General features: G+C 33.4%; 1 protein-coding gene across 1 annotated transcript in view; it reads left to right on the plus strand.

The window, feature by feature from the left end:
• Positions 1–2,001: 2,001 nt before the first annotated feature.
• The window catches only part of jeb (jelly belly), a 62,786-nt gene continuing 50,230 nt past the window's right edge, over positions 2,002–14,557 (plus strand). Inside the window, exon 1 of the mRNA XM_053748661.2 lies at positions 2,002–2,289. The gene's annotated coding sequence lies outside the window, so the exon portion shown is untranslated. The remainder of the gene's footprint in view (positions 2,290–14,557) is intronic.

Raw genomic sequence — 14,557 nt, forward strand, 5'->3', positions numbered from 1 at the left:
AAAGTTTTATTTTCGCGTGGCAAATAATCCTTTCCATTTATTTTTATTTATCTACAACAGATTCCACCAGTTATTCCTATATTTCTTTAACAATTCTCTTTAAGATATTAAGTACACTTTATTTTAACTTAATGCTTGTCAGTATATAAATTTTTTGAGAAAATACTAATTCTTATTGAGTACAATGTTTTTTTTTGTATCGTATGGTTCGAATCCTATTTACGTGATATGAGATTTTATACCTATCTGGCTGATAGGTATAAAAACTTGTTGTGATTTATCGTGACTAATGAAAAGGTAATGACAGTGGTGTTATTTCTCAATATCGTGTTTGTGTTATAAAATTAACAAAGTAACATTCCACGATCCTCAGTCATGAGGAATACGCTATAGGAAGAAGTTGCCCTCAATCAATGAAATCTACTAATAGGCCTAAGGAGTATTTTCCATTGTACTCTGTTTCCTGCCATCGGTTTTATCCCCGTCATCAGATTTTATAGACACGACCTCCGCCTTGTCTTTTATTTCATGAAAGGAATATCCTTCTTAGCTTTGCTTTTTTTCTTCCAGCTGTATATTATAGAAATTGCTCTATATTCGTTAAAATATCTTCAATATTATACCTAATGAGGGAGGTTTACCAGATTATGTGACTCCTATGGGTGCCTCGACTCGGCGGCTATGGAAACTGGATCTTCCCTGTTTAGTATAGTAAAATTCCTATGTTGTTTATTTTTTCAAATCAATCAATCAAAATTTCCCAAGCGACCTATGGATGCCTCCGCTACTCCTGTAGAAATGTATGTATGTTGTAATAAAAACTTTATATTCCTTTCAGATGTGTTTTCACACACATATGAAATTTCTCAAATTCGGGACTCCTGACATTGCGGCTGTGGAAACAACCTCAGACGCACCGATGAGTTGGAGAATGAATTTCTCAAATCCGTCTAGTTAAAAAAAAATCAGATTTAATATTAATACATATTTGTAATATATCAAATAAATTGTATTTCTTTTTAGTTTTACATATCGTACTAATTAATGACGAAATTCCTTGCCTGACTTTACCGTGACCACTTACCGTTTCGGCGAGAGGTTGTGCGTATGAGATAATATTATTAATTACTTTAGTCCAAAACGGAGATGTAAATGAAAAGGATTTGTTGTTGTCCTCATGATAAACAATTATGTTTATGTTTTATATGTTTTACTATAAGCTGTTTATTGTTTTTTAAACAGCTTATAGTAAAACACGAGAATATGCTACGGCCGTGCCTTTGTTTTTTGCTCGACTTGCGGGGGCATTGTCGTGCCCCCAGATATTTTGAACTCATATAACGTAGTATTTTCGTAGTAAGATTTCATACATATCAACATTGTCTGTGTTGTAGATTTTAATTTCAAAAGAAGCTGCACTTAATGTTATATTTTGTACAAAAAATTAACCGTGAACGTCAGAAAGGTGTTTTTTAACATAAATTGTCATTATTATCTTCATATAAGGATGGTAACCAACTTACATTTTTCTATATAAAACATTACCCAGTAATTTCTAAAAATCTTACTGAGAAACTGAAATCAAATGAAGATATCTAATAAAACAAGCAAAAAGTACAAAGGACGACAGGCACTATATTCATTATGTAGTTATATCTCCAGACACTGAATGAATCTCTTTATTGACCTGCCGCTCCGATGTGAGTCACTCCCGTACGCCCACTCTTCTAGTGCAAGCATGAAATTCACCCTCCTAATCATAGTGGGAATCTTTGCCGATGAAATGTGACAATACTGCCTCATATCAAATTGTTATCATTACACAAAAGGTCCAATCGACTGAAATTATAAAGGCCATACATATAAATAGAACGTGTTGTGTAAACACCAACCTTTGACACTTGAAGGGAGGCTATAAATAAGCAAGGGTAAGGGGTGGCTGACAGAATATTCAACTTATAATATATTCGGCGAATAAGCTCGTAAATAAAAATCACTGCTTAGGGATTGAGAATTTGTTATTGGCGAATATATTTCAGGGATTATTCGGTGTGATATTATGTGATGTAAAGATTGTGGGGTAAGTGTGGTGACGGCAAGCGTCGGCCGTGGGCGGGCGGGCTGCGCGGGCCGAGCCGGTGCGCCGCCTTAGTAGCTGCCTGCCGTCGAGACCGCCGCCCGTGTCGCGCCGTGCGACGCTCGTCCAGCCGCCGCCGGCGAAACTAACTGCAGCCGCGACCCGCTCCTAAGCTGTGCGAGCCGACCCACCAGCTCTGAGCCACTCCACAAGTAAGTTCGCCACTCTACGCTTTCCATTCATTCGGCTCCTCGACCAGCTTCATCATTTGACGTACGATATTTTACTTGCAATATTATTATATGCTTCTTGTATTTTTTATTTAAATTGAATAACTGTTAATCGGAATATTTTCTCACTGAAAAGTTTTCTTTAATTATCAACGATTGGCGATTGAATCAAGAACATGCATAATCTAGTTGATAAGTTATTCAAAATAAAATAGTTCGTTAACCCTCTATAACTATAATCTGATCAAATATTTTGACTAAAATGATGAAATTGATTAATTGTTCAAATATTTTCAGTAGTTAATTCAACAGTAAATTTTTAATCGGTGACTGCCGATAATCATATTTTATTTTACGTTTATAAGCATATTTGATCAACATTAGGGGATATATTCAATGACTCTTTTCCTCATAGTTGCGTTCATATATATATTGCACTTAATTTTTTTTTTTTATATATCATCTAAACTTTGTTACTTATCATAGAGAAATAAGCTTTTAATAACATGCTTTTCTTTATTTTTTGTTTTCTGGCGGTCAATTATAGTCATTTCAATTAAAAAGTATTTAGCATACGAGTGAGTGTAATATTTGACATAAAGTTATAAGTTACTTATCTATATTTAGAAGTAGTACCTAAATATTACGCAATTGTAAAAAATGGTAGAATTTTGAGAACAACATGGTTATTATTACAGTCGGTGGCTTTGGGCACAAAATATCAAAAAACAGTAATCATCTGGTATATAGAAATTTAAACAAATATGTTTTTTATTAACTTCGTTTGTTTCACTGCTGGGATATGGTTTTTCCTATCGCCTTCCGATCGGATGGTAGCAAACTTCGATCGTCGCTCCATCTTCGTCTTCCTCTCTTGCTCTCTACCTTGCGGACTATGTTGAATTTATAGCTTATGGACAAAAGCAGCATTATTCTGAGTTTCCCATTATGACAATGGAAAAATCTTATCAAACTATCCGTGAAATTGGAATAAAAGTTTTTTCTTGCGGCAGAGCACATACATAAGGAGGGTAAATCAGAAAGGCTCGATAACCACTTGTATTCGATGGTAATTGAGGATCTTTGTATTGAGTTAATAGGCTTTAGTCACCACTCGACCATCCTTGCCCCGAGAAAGTATTTCATATGCCAGTGAGTATTCCCACAATAGAAGTAAATAGAATTATGTTTTTACATAATACATATGCGAGATTCTGTAAAGACTAATTGGAATTCACGATGCAGATCAAAAACAAAAAAAAAATTGATACTTACTTTTTTTTGTATCTGCATCGTGAATTCCATTTAGACTTAAGTCTCTAATTAGAACTAAACCTTAAATGCTTAGTTATTTCAATATGTTCAAAAATGAATATATTAAAATGAATATTTTCGGAAATGTTTTCCGTAAAAAAATATTTTAAAACATCCAAATTTTTTACTGAGTAAATATTCAGAATATTTTGCCTATTGTACTATGCTAAGTATTTATATTGTACTATGCTAAGTATATATTTATATAAACTTTGATTACCGCTTCAATAGATAGATATTTTGTTTTATTAAAATAATGGTGCGTTTCTTACTAATGTTATGCCCAGCCTAAACCATAGAAGCTATAAACGCGAAATGGGCAGTAGCTTTAGGTTATTACATAGTGCTCAGATAAGAAATGAATTTTCAAAATTCGACCCCTAAGGGGTAAAAATTAAGGGGAAAATTTGGATGAAAAAAAAACGAAAATCCTTACTGATCCACTTGAAACTTGGCATAAATGCTATGCAACAAAAATAATGAAAAACGTATTTCAGGATTTTTTAAAATTTGACCTTTAGGGTAGTTAATGAAAAGGGTGGTTGGTGAAAAGAAATAATGAATAAACCCAATCAAAATTTCATCAACTGAAGATATTTCTTAAGATTAAGTAGACAGCTCAGCGGTAAATACCATTCACGTTGTTACTGTTGAGTGTTCGAATCCTGAACTTCAATTATTTTGAATGAAATTTCATTCAAAATAATTGAAGTTCAGGTATATATATATATATATATATAGAAGAAGTATATATATAGGTATATATAGAAGGATTATTTGACTAGAAGTTCTTTATAATCCTTCTAATGTAAATCACGTTCACGTGATTTACAGTGTTTCAACAACAGTCAGTCAGTCCATAGGGAGGTTAGTTAGTAATAGAATTGCTTAAACGATTGTGAATGAGGCTCGATCTCTGAACGGATAACCTACAATGCTCGATACAAAGTAAGATGTTTGTTTAGGTAGGATAGAACCCATGTAAGTAGAGATCTAATTAAACATGCATTTGATTACTTTGGTCAGGATAAGGTAACTAGTATTAGTTACCTTATCCTTATTTAGCGAGTGGAAAACAAATAGCCACGATGGTATCATCGTGGCTATTTGTTTTCCACTCGCTAAACAGAGTGTTTTTTAAGAACCAGCCTAATTTCTGAGCTGCAGATATGAATGGTGATAAATAGATAAATTCAATTGTTCATATATATGAACAAATCATAAATATTAAGTTAGCCCTAAAGTAAGTAGGACTTGTGTTAAGGGATACTAACTCAAGGATACTATATTTTATAACATATGAAGCTGTGTAGTATTTGTATGCAAATTGTAATTTAGATGAAGGTTAAAAAAAAGGTCGTATAGTCTGAGTAACTGATTAAAATGTAGATAATAATAAATGGACAACACTCAATGGCCCACACTATGCACTAAGCTTGTATCGCGAGTCCGATAAATCATTTGACAGTTTTTATGAAGTTCTTCGTTTCCGACAGGTACTAAGTGCACGTGGATTGGTTGAATAACTAACACGCAACTAAAAGTTTAATGTATGTTAATTTAAGAAACTTTTAAGTTTTCAATTTCAATGTAAGTTATTTTGGTTGTTTTTCTCACTTTATAAACGACAGCACCGTTTTCCATTTATCGATATTACTAAAATGACTTCTAGAAAATATCCTGTGGAAACATGCCCACTAGTTGATTTATCACCAGTTCGAGAAATGGCAATTCCATTTCCAAGCTATCTTATTTATATTTCTTTTACAATCATGTGACTTTCTCGGCATGTTATTTATCAAAACTACTTTAAACATGTAATAAATACAATATACATGTTCGAGAAAAACATACCTACTTACTTATTTTATTTTTTAAGGGTCACAATTTGCACTCTAAAAATATCTTTCCTAACTCCCTAACCAACCAACTTCAAACCTTCAATTAAGCCTTTTCCCGGTGGCCTGCTTAGCTGTTAAGCATCAGCTCACCGCCTACCTTATCAATTTTTCTTCTCCATTTGGCCCGGTCTTCGGCATCCCTAGTTGTCAGACCCACGCATATCAAGCCAGTTCTTGGGTTTGCTCCTAGTGCCAAGGTCAGATGGGAACGGCTCTTGTAGTCTTTCAAGGTATTCAGTAATTTTTTATAAATTTCCTACTTCAGTCGTATCCCTCATGGCGGTCGGTCGTGGTCATTAAATGTAATGAAGCACACATAACGACTTTCTTGGCATTATTAATAGAGTGGTTTGCAATTGTCTTCTCATTTTTTTTTACTATGAGCTTATTTTTTGTTTCAAGTAAAATTTTCAAAATTCCTATTGTACGAGAATTGCTGCTGATTTAAATTGCCAATTTATTTCAAATTTGTAAGACAAAGGGGACGTGCCACATTCCATTAGCTTAAGTAGTATAAAGATTTCGTTCATGTTGAGAAATGGGCGGCTCGTCGTTATCCGAAAAGTTTCCTACTTAATTTGGGTAGATTCGAAGGAAAAAAAGTTTGAAATAATTAGTTTCTTATGTAGGTACAGCTTTCTTATTTTGTGTTTCAATTTGTTTGTACTTATAAATCAATGAGAAAAATACATCATGTACATTGTACATACATATATAAGTAGAGGTAGTTGTAAAATACACATTTTAGAACTACATCAACAAGCTCCTCTCCATGTAGCAGTAATCAATTAGCGACAAAAGCACAGCTGTGATATTGTAATTCACTGTTTCATGACTAACTTTTTATAAAGATCACAAACTGCTAAAGTAGTCAGTAATGAGAGTATAAATTGAAACGTGACTTGTCAGGATATAATTGCGCTACGTGTTGAAATCCGATTAGCATCTGCGTAACTTTGACCGGGCATAAAATTCTGTGCTGGTTCTACGTTACCATTTTATTTTTTATGAAATAACTCGCAATAACACAGAAGATGTGTGTACTGAGAACTTCAGCCCCAAATTAACCTAGTCTCGCAGAATATTCAAAGGCCTCTGTTCATCTTTTCCATTCATTCCGGTCCTGTGCTAAGACATGTTCCACGAAAACTTAGGATATTTTTGTGGACCACCTTGGGACCATTCTTGGGACCCATGTGGTTGTGGCTATCTTTGTCCAGGAGTTGTTTTTATCGTTTAATGCACTTCCCATTTCAACAAATTCCCCATTCATACCCAGTCCATTTTCACACTTCACATACATAACACATCGCTGAATACCAAGTATAAAATATTCATCAACACTTGAATAAACCCATCCTCGCATTTCTCTGCTTCATTCATTGTGCCTGATGAATGAACACTAACGAACCCATTTAATTATAGTAGGCAGATGAAGGATTTCACTCAATGGTGTTGAAAAGGCTCATTGTTGCATTATAAGTAGGAAATAAAATCAGTATTATCAGTATTTTTTAAATTTTATATTAATTTGTGTGCGACGACTATTTACTAAAGATAGACGCAAGCACTTGAAAATTTGATAGTGTAGCTATACAATACAATAACAGGACTCGAGAATAAATAATAAACATATAAAGATCACAAATTAAAGTATAGGAGTGCATCCAAGAACAGGAGTTCTTGGATGCACACTTGGTTTTCCTCATAAGTTTTAAATATAAACGATTTCATTACTAATTTTATTTTACTTATCAAAATTAAATCGATTCTTATATTAAAAAAAAAAACATTATATTTCGCAGATATTTTCATACATACGTCACACATTTTGCACTAAAACTTGCAATTAGCGTTGTCGCCGTAGTCAATTACAAGACTAGCTAAGTTGTTAGTTAAAGGAGGGGAAAGCGCTTTGTATAATGTTTGTTAAATTGTTAATCAAAATGGTCTAGGAGCAATGTTAGCTGGCATGGTCGCTGTGGCTTTCCAGCGTTCTTCCCAAAACTACCTAACTTGGGCTGCGTACTTCGACCAACCAATTTCATCGAGTTTATGCTGACCCTTGGCATTTACTGAGAAACAGGATGCTTTGGATATAAATTATCGGTTCTATGTTAATTTAATTTTGGTATTTCAGTTCGGAGAAGAGAACCTGATAAAGATAATTTTTATAAAGAAAATAGCTTGTCAAGCCTGCTTCCGAATTTTAAGATTTCCGTTGTTTGTGTTAGTTACTTTCTCTTGATTCTCTTTGATGACAATCCCTTGAGTCAATAAACATTTTGGCTTTGTTTAGAAGCAAGTTATGTACACTTTTGTATTTTGGAGATAGGTACATAAGTACATTCTATGGTAATTCAACATTTATGCATTTCGACGCCTTCCTATCGTACTTAAAGACGTAGCATGCAGTCTGTCACCGTAAGCAGAACACAAATTCCATATAGGTATAGCGTTTTCAATAAGACCTTGTTTGTTTACAAGCTTACAACTGATTTCCCGTGCGATGACTTCACCTCTCGAGTTCTACAAATATCCTTTAGCTTTCGATGTGGAAAGCTTGTCTACTTAACGAATGACGTCAATGATTCAATTTTTAGATATTAGTATTTCTTTACGTCACGCCACTGAAATTATGTTTCATAACAGTGTTGTAATCAATCTGTGTCTGGTATTGCTTTGGGAAATATACAAAAATATAGAACCTATGTTGTATGTTTATTAAGAGAATTGTATTTTGAGATTGAAACGTTCATCAATATAAAAGAACCTTTGATTATGATAATTTGTTATTTACTTATTATTCAGTGTTTCCAAAACAACCGTTTATTCGATAAAAGTAAATCTCTTCGGTACTGCTGCTTGCAACGTGAGTTGCAACGTAAAGTTACACGTTGATTTTAGCCGGCGCCGCTGACGTTTGGACAAAATGGCGTACTTTACATTTTTTTGTACACGTCAAAGTTGACTCCTATAAATTATGTGTCACCTTTTTCGAAACAAGGAAATCAAATCAAACTATACTTATCGTGGGAACATGAAGTAATTTCAAGACAAAATTTTATTTGTTGGAAAGTTGATTCCAAAGTATATAGATTTTCTTCCTAAAATGAAGTAGCCTGCTTCAAAGAAAATTTGAACTAAAAATGGAATTTTCGGGGAAAACTAAATTCTGTCGCCAAATTCTTTTTACAAAGGAAATTCCATTATTGCAAAAAGGGCACTCCCTTTAAAAGCGCGGACGTAAAAATACCTAGTGTATTTCTATTGCTATTGTAATTTAAATAGATCACATTTTGGTTGAAAATATTTTTTACGTATATAAATGGACGGTCTTGGGCCATCACCACTTCAGTATTGAGTCTGAGAAGAATTGGCTTATGTGGGCTAGGTGTTTGTGGCTTTTAAGAATTTGGACTCACACTACTTTAAGTTTCCTAAACATGATACCCATGAAATAATTATGTATTTAAATTTAACTTCCTCCTTGAGGTCCTAGGTATCATGTGTTCTGTGTGGCTCTAAAGGAAGTAGAAAGGATACCGAACTTCAATTCAATATTATTAGTTTTAATACCAAGCTGTATAAAATGCAATTTCACTAAAGACCCTTGTGAGTTGTGTATCGTTACGTAGTTGTGATGTTGACACACTTCATTAATTAGCTGTATCGAGATCATGTACCTAGCAGCGCCCTTTTAAAAGTGCCTAACAACTATTTACATTACTGATATTACTTATAAGATACTTACTATACTAATTTATATATATACGAGTATGACATATTTCAATGTGAATCTGCTTCCATACTTTCTAATTAGTTTAACATTATTTTTAATGACATAATACCCAATATAAGTTTGTTCATTATAGTTATACGTATTTTGAATTACTTATAACTGAACATTTACATATGAACAAACAATTACTCAATTTAGTAAATTAATGTCATGCATGATCATGAATGTTTGCAATAAACCTACGGCTATCAATTTCGTTAGTGATGTGTAGGTGGGCACAATCTTTATATAGAGCGAACATTATGAGTGCCTTAATTCATAAGGGAATTAAGTGCGCAAAAAGCTTACATTACATTAGAGTATGTAGTCAAGATTAGTCTTCTAGAATTGAAATGCTCCAAGCCAGAATTTCCGAATTTGGGCCGACAATGTCGCCATAACGCTGGAAGGCTAGTTGGGGAACATCCTCTGATACCTCGCATTGACAGCAAACAGAAGTAAGTAAGCTTCACGCTGTTTTAGTGGTAAGGTAGAGCATGTAGTCATATTTCAGCAAACGTGACGTGACATTTCCGACGACGTCATCATAATGAAAAAATAGATTAAATTAAGGAGACTAGTTATATTTGGTTCGTAAAATTAAACAATTAGACAGTTTTGATCGACTATGTTTATACAACTTTTCACGAGGTTTTTATAACCGGTTTATGCCCTTCGTGTGTATTTTAAGTATGACAATAAAAACGCACACATGGAAAATACATTAAATATTTATAATGGACTCACTATGATGAATTATATAGAAAATTACAGCAATTTTCAGCGTTGGAATAGCTCACATTGATACATTGCGTGACACTAACGGAGGTAGATAGCGCAACCAATTATAATCAAGTTCGCAACGCTTAATTGCGCTCAAAATAAGATTTATAATTGGAGAAACAACAAAAAATATTGTAACTATGGTACAGTCAATCAGTTTGATCATACTGTCTCAAGTCATAACAATTTATAACCTTGCATTGTATTTGAATTCAAACATTCGGAATTGCGCCATTTCTCAGAAAACTAAAAATATGTCAGGTTGATATTAATATTTTAAAATACTCTTTTATGAATAACAATAGCTGTAGAAATAAGTTTTTATAAAAATGTAATTTTGACACAAGCTTTTTACTTTTGGATATCTGCTTCAAAATTGTGTTGCAAGATTGCAATCGACCATGCATGTTTACCATCATACGAGTACATACTTGCATATATTCATTTCAAGTTATATTAATCTTGTAAAAAGCAGACTCATGTCTGTATGTCAATGGTATATTTTTGGAATTCTTTCGCTGTGGATACTGTGTGTATAAAAAGTAATTAATAAGTACTAGCCGCTAAACTTCCGCATATATTAGCGGTTTAAAAGAAAATGAAAGAATTGATTCTGATTGTCATTATTTTTTATGGATTCTTTGGTTATTATCTTATTTGTTAATTTTATGTGATTACAATAATATTTTTATTTCACACTATCCAAGTTTCGTTTGATTTAATCCCGGCAATAACCGTTTATACACTGTGTACCGAACTTTTGTCCGCCTTTTCGTTCAATTAGCGTTTCGGTCTATTGAAAATTCGCAAGTCGTAAGTTTTTATTACACAATCAAAAAAGATATGAAAGTAAAATAGAAATGCCTTCGGTTTTTGTGTTGACATCATTATACTTTTCCGGATCACTGATGATGCTTGAAATTCATTCATCCGTTACAGTGTTGATCTTTGCTATTTTCAATAGTTAAGTAAATAAATTAAATAGAACAAAAGATTCGTTTATATTTTTATAACGTTTTCGACGAAACATTATTATTCATTCATAAATAAATAATTTTTATGATTTCATAATTAGATATTGTCCGCCCTCGTTCATACAAATTTTCAACCAAAATTCAAGTCTTTGTGGGTTGGAATTTCAAAAAGTATCCTGTTTTTGAGTTTGGTTAATACCAATTGCATATATGCATACCAAATTTCATCAAAATTGGTTTAGCAGTTTAGACGTGAAAGCGTATCAACGTGATTTTGTTACTAAGCCTTCTTTATCAGACCATCCTCATCTACGTGGATGTAATAAAATAACAAAAATTACCAAAGCGCGTAATTAGTTCATGGTGAAGTCAACAAATGATCAAATTTATAACTTTAGAAAAAGGCTTGAGAATATTAAAATGCGACATGGTCGGTATAGAGGCACGTCCAACGAACAGATCCCGCGGCAGACTGCTCGGTATAATTATGATTACAGATTTCATCCGGCATATTACTACTAGACGACTGCACAAACCGTAATTTTACTAAACTAGCGTAGTTTTCTTTAATAAATATCGCTTCTCAGATATTATTTAGTGAAAAATACTTTAGTATTCCTTACTTTAGTATCTGTTGCATGCGGCAAAAGCACCAAATCATCACCTTTATTCAATTCTCCGTTTTGACGTGAATGAAGGACGACACAAAAATACTTCCACATTTATACCTACTTTACGTATTTTTTGTTATTTCTACATACAAAGTTTTTTGTGATTGTAAAATTATATTACTGTCTAATTATATATACTTTTACTCGCCATACTTTTTTATTTAACTTTTAAAATACCTAGGTATATATTTGTTGGGTTGCAACTTAATTTTGAAACACATAGATCTTAAAACAAATGAGTTGAAAACTTATATACACACGTTTACTTTGGATGTCAATTATTATTGTGATATAATATATGACCAGATGGTGCATCCAGGATCGGCTCCCGACTAAGATAATCTTCAGCGGTTTGTTACACGGACATGATTTTCACGTGTAATATGATCTATCTTAACGACAATAAGGGCTTGTGTCAGATGATGTTTTTGTAAGAAACTCACTACTTATTAAATAATTTTCCATTCGTACCAATTATGTCATAGCATAATGTGGTGTAATTTTGTATTCAGTAGTTCATGTTCAGACAGTGCGTCGCCTATTGTTGGCAGTCACGTATACTTCCAACAGTGGGATCGACGTTTTGCATGTCAATGATCTCACGTCACACGCAGCCTGAATTTCAGGGGAGCGAAATATTTTGTGTTTCCCGTTTTACTATTGTTTGAATCAAATAAGTACCGATTTTACTTTGTAATAATAAACTCTACTACTCTTTTTGATGATTGACGTTGGCCAGGAGCATGGCCTTTCATGACGAACTTACCTTATGTGCCCAAATTTCATGTTACCATACGGAAGTGATTATTCCAGGATAAATATATCAAAAATATAGAGATACACATATCGGATTTCATTTTTAAGGGTTCCTCGTATTACAAACTAGATACCCAATCATCATCATAGACAATATGTCACATTCTATCATAAACATAGGCGAATTGTTACAATCCTGTTGATTACATTGTACATTTCGATATTTCTTCGATTGCTAATTTATTTGATCAGATTTTTATTTGGAAATCTTTATGACAAACTCTTCATAATGAAACGTAGATCGTCTATTAAAAGTTCAAGTTACTGCGTTGATAAGTTTCGAAAGTATATTAATATTCATTTCTCTTTTTAATTCAACTCGAGATTAAGATAACCCCCAAGTCTACATATCAGACGATAAAAACTTTTGTTTAAACAATTTCACTTAGAATATTTCAAATACCCATGTGAAAACAAAAGCGTGGAACGAATCGTTCCTCTTATTTTAAACACATAGTAGATGTGTTCCAATGACTATAAATACGAGAGTGGGTGGGTGTCAAAGGCACTCTGAGAGCGGTTAATCCGACGACAGTTCCGCTTGATTTGTGGTTTTTAACTGTGCGCAAACAGGAGCAGCCAAGCGACCGACGGCTCCCGACGACCCACTGCCTCCGCTCCGCCCAACTCTGTCGGTGTACCTTTTTGTCCTAGCTTACCTAGTGTTTGGCCACTTGCAGTTTATTAACAACTTTTGAACAACACATAGATGTTACTTAGTTTATACCATCTGAACGACGTGAAATGAAAAGGATAAATAATTATTTTTTAAGATATTATTTGGTTTTGTTTTACCTCTTAATATGGTTTAAAAATAAATATTTAAACAAATATTTAACATGTACTAAGATGTTTCAATCACTCATAGTTTTATTTATTAAGATATCATTAAATAAAATAAATAAATATATTAGGACAAATTACACAGATTGAGCTAACCCCAAAGTAAGTTCTAGAATTGTGTTATGAAATACTAACTCAACGATACTATATTTGATAACATATACATAGATAAATATCCAAGACCCGGGCCAATCACAAAAAGATCATTTTACATCATGAGCCGACCAGGATTCAGAGGCAAGCACTTTACCACTGCGCCACCGAAGTCGTCGTCATTTAAACCAAAGGGAAAAAAATGCGGTTCGAAAACTCGTTAAGAAGACGTAAATTGGCGATACAAAATTAAGACTTAATAAATGTGTTCTATCAAGTATCATTTAAGGACTGAGGATTACCACAATTTAGGAAGGGAATTATTCAATATTACTTTTAAGTACCACCCCACGGGGAAGACAATATGGCGATAGTAATAAAATTAACATTTTGCAAAGAAACCCCGCCAATTAGGTTAGCGGCGCAGTGTCTGGCTCTCAGGCGTTGGCGCTTCTCCTCTGTTTAACATATTTATACTTACGTCACGCGTCAGTCTTCTTGGTACTAGAGTGACGCAGTGAATGGCTAATTGCACTTGTAATTGCAATCCACCCCATTCAGCATATTGCATCTGCTGAGCCAGATTAATTGGTTAACAACGGTGAATTAGCAATTCGATTAGGTTAGGTGACGATACACCTAATCGAATATCCTCTAACATTTGTTCTATGCGTTGAACAATGTTAGTCTAAGTCTTGGATATAAGAATAAGTTTTTAGAGTAAAAGTTCCCAATACAATTTTCCGCTTAATAATGTTGCTGGGAACAAAACGAAATCGTGAAAAAATATTTAAATTGACTAACAGACTGCCGAAGAACTGATTCATCTGATAGTATTTTTTGCTACTGGAATGTACCTAACTTGTATTTACAACTGAAATTATTTATTGATCGATGGTTTAGCGTTGGTTGCCGCTTCATGCTGTATATGTCATTTGTATAACATATAATTATTTCCCTTACCCTAGTGTAAGTTAACTAACATCATATGGAATATCTGTCTGAAATAAAATTTTTGAGTTGAATTAAATTAAATTCAACACAAAGATGAAAATGTTATCTAAATAAAATTTA

The sequence above is a fragment of the Plodia interpunctella genome, chromosome 8 (genome assembly GCF_027563975.2).
Source record: "Plodia interpunctella isolate USDA-ARS_2022_Savannah chromosome 8, ilPloInte3.2, whole genome shotgun sequence".
In the NCBI taxonomy this organism is placed as follows: Eukaryota; Metazoa; Arthropoda; class Insecta; order Lepidoptera; family Pyralidae; genus Plodia; species Plodia interpunctella.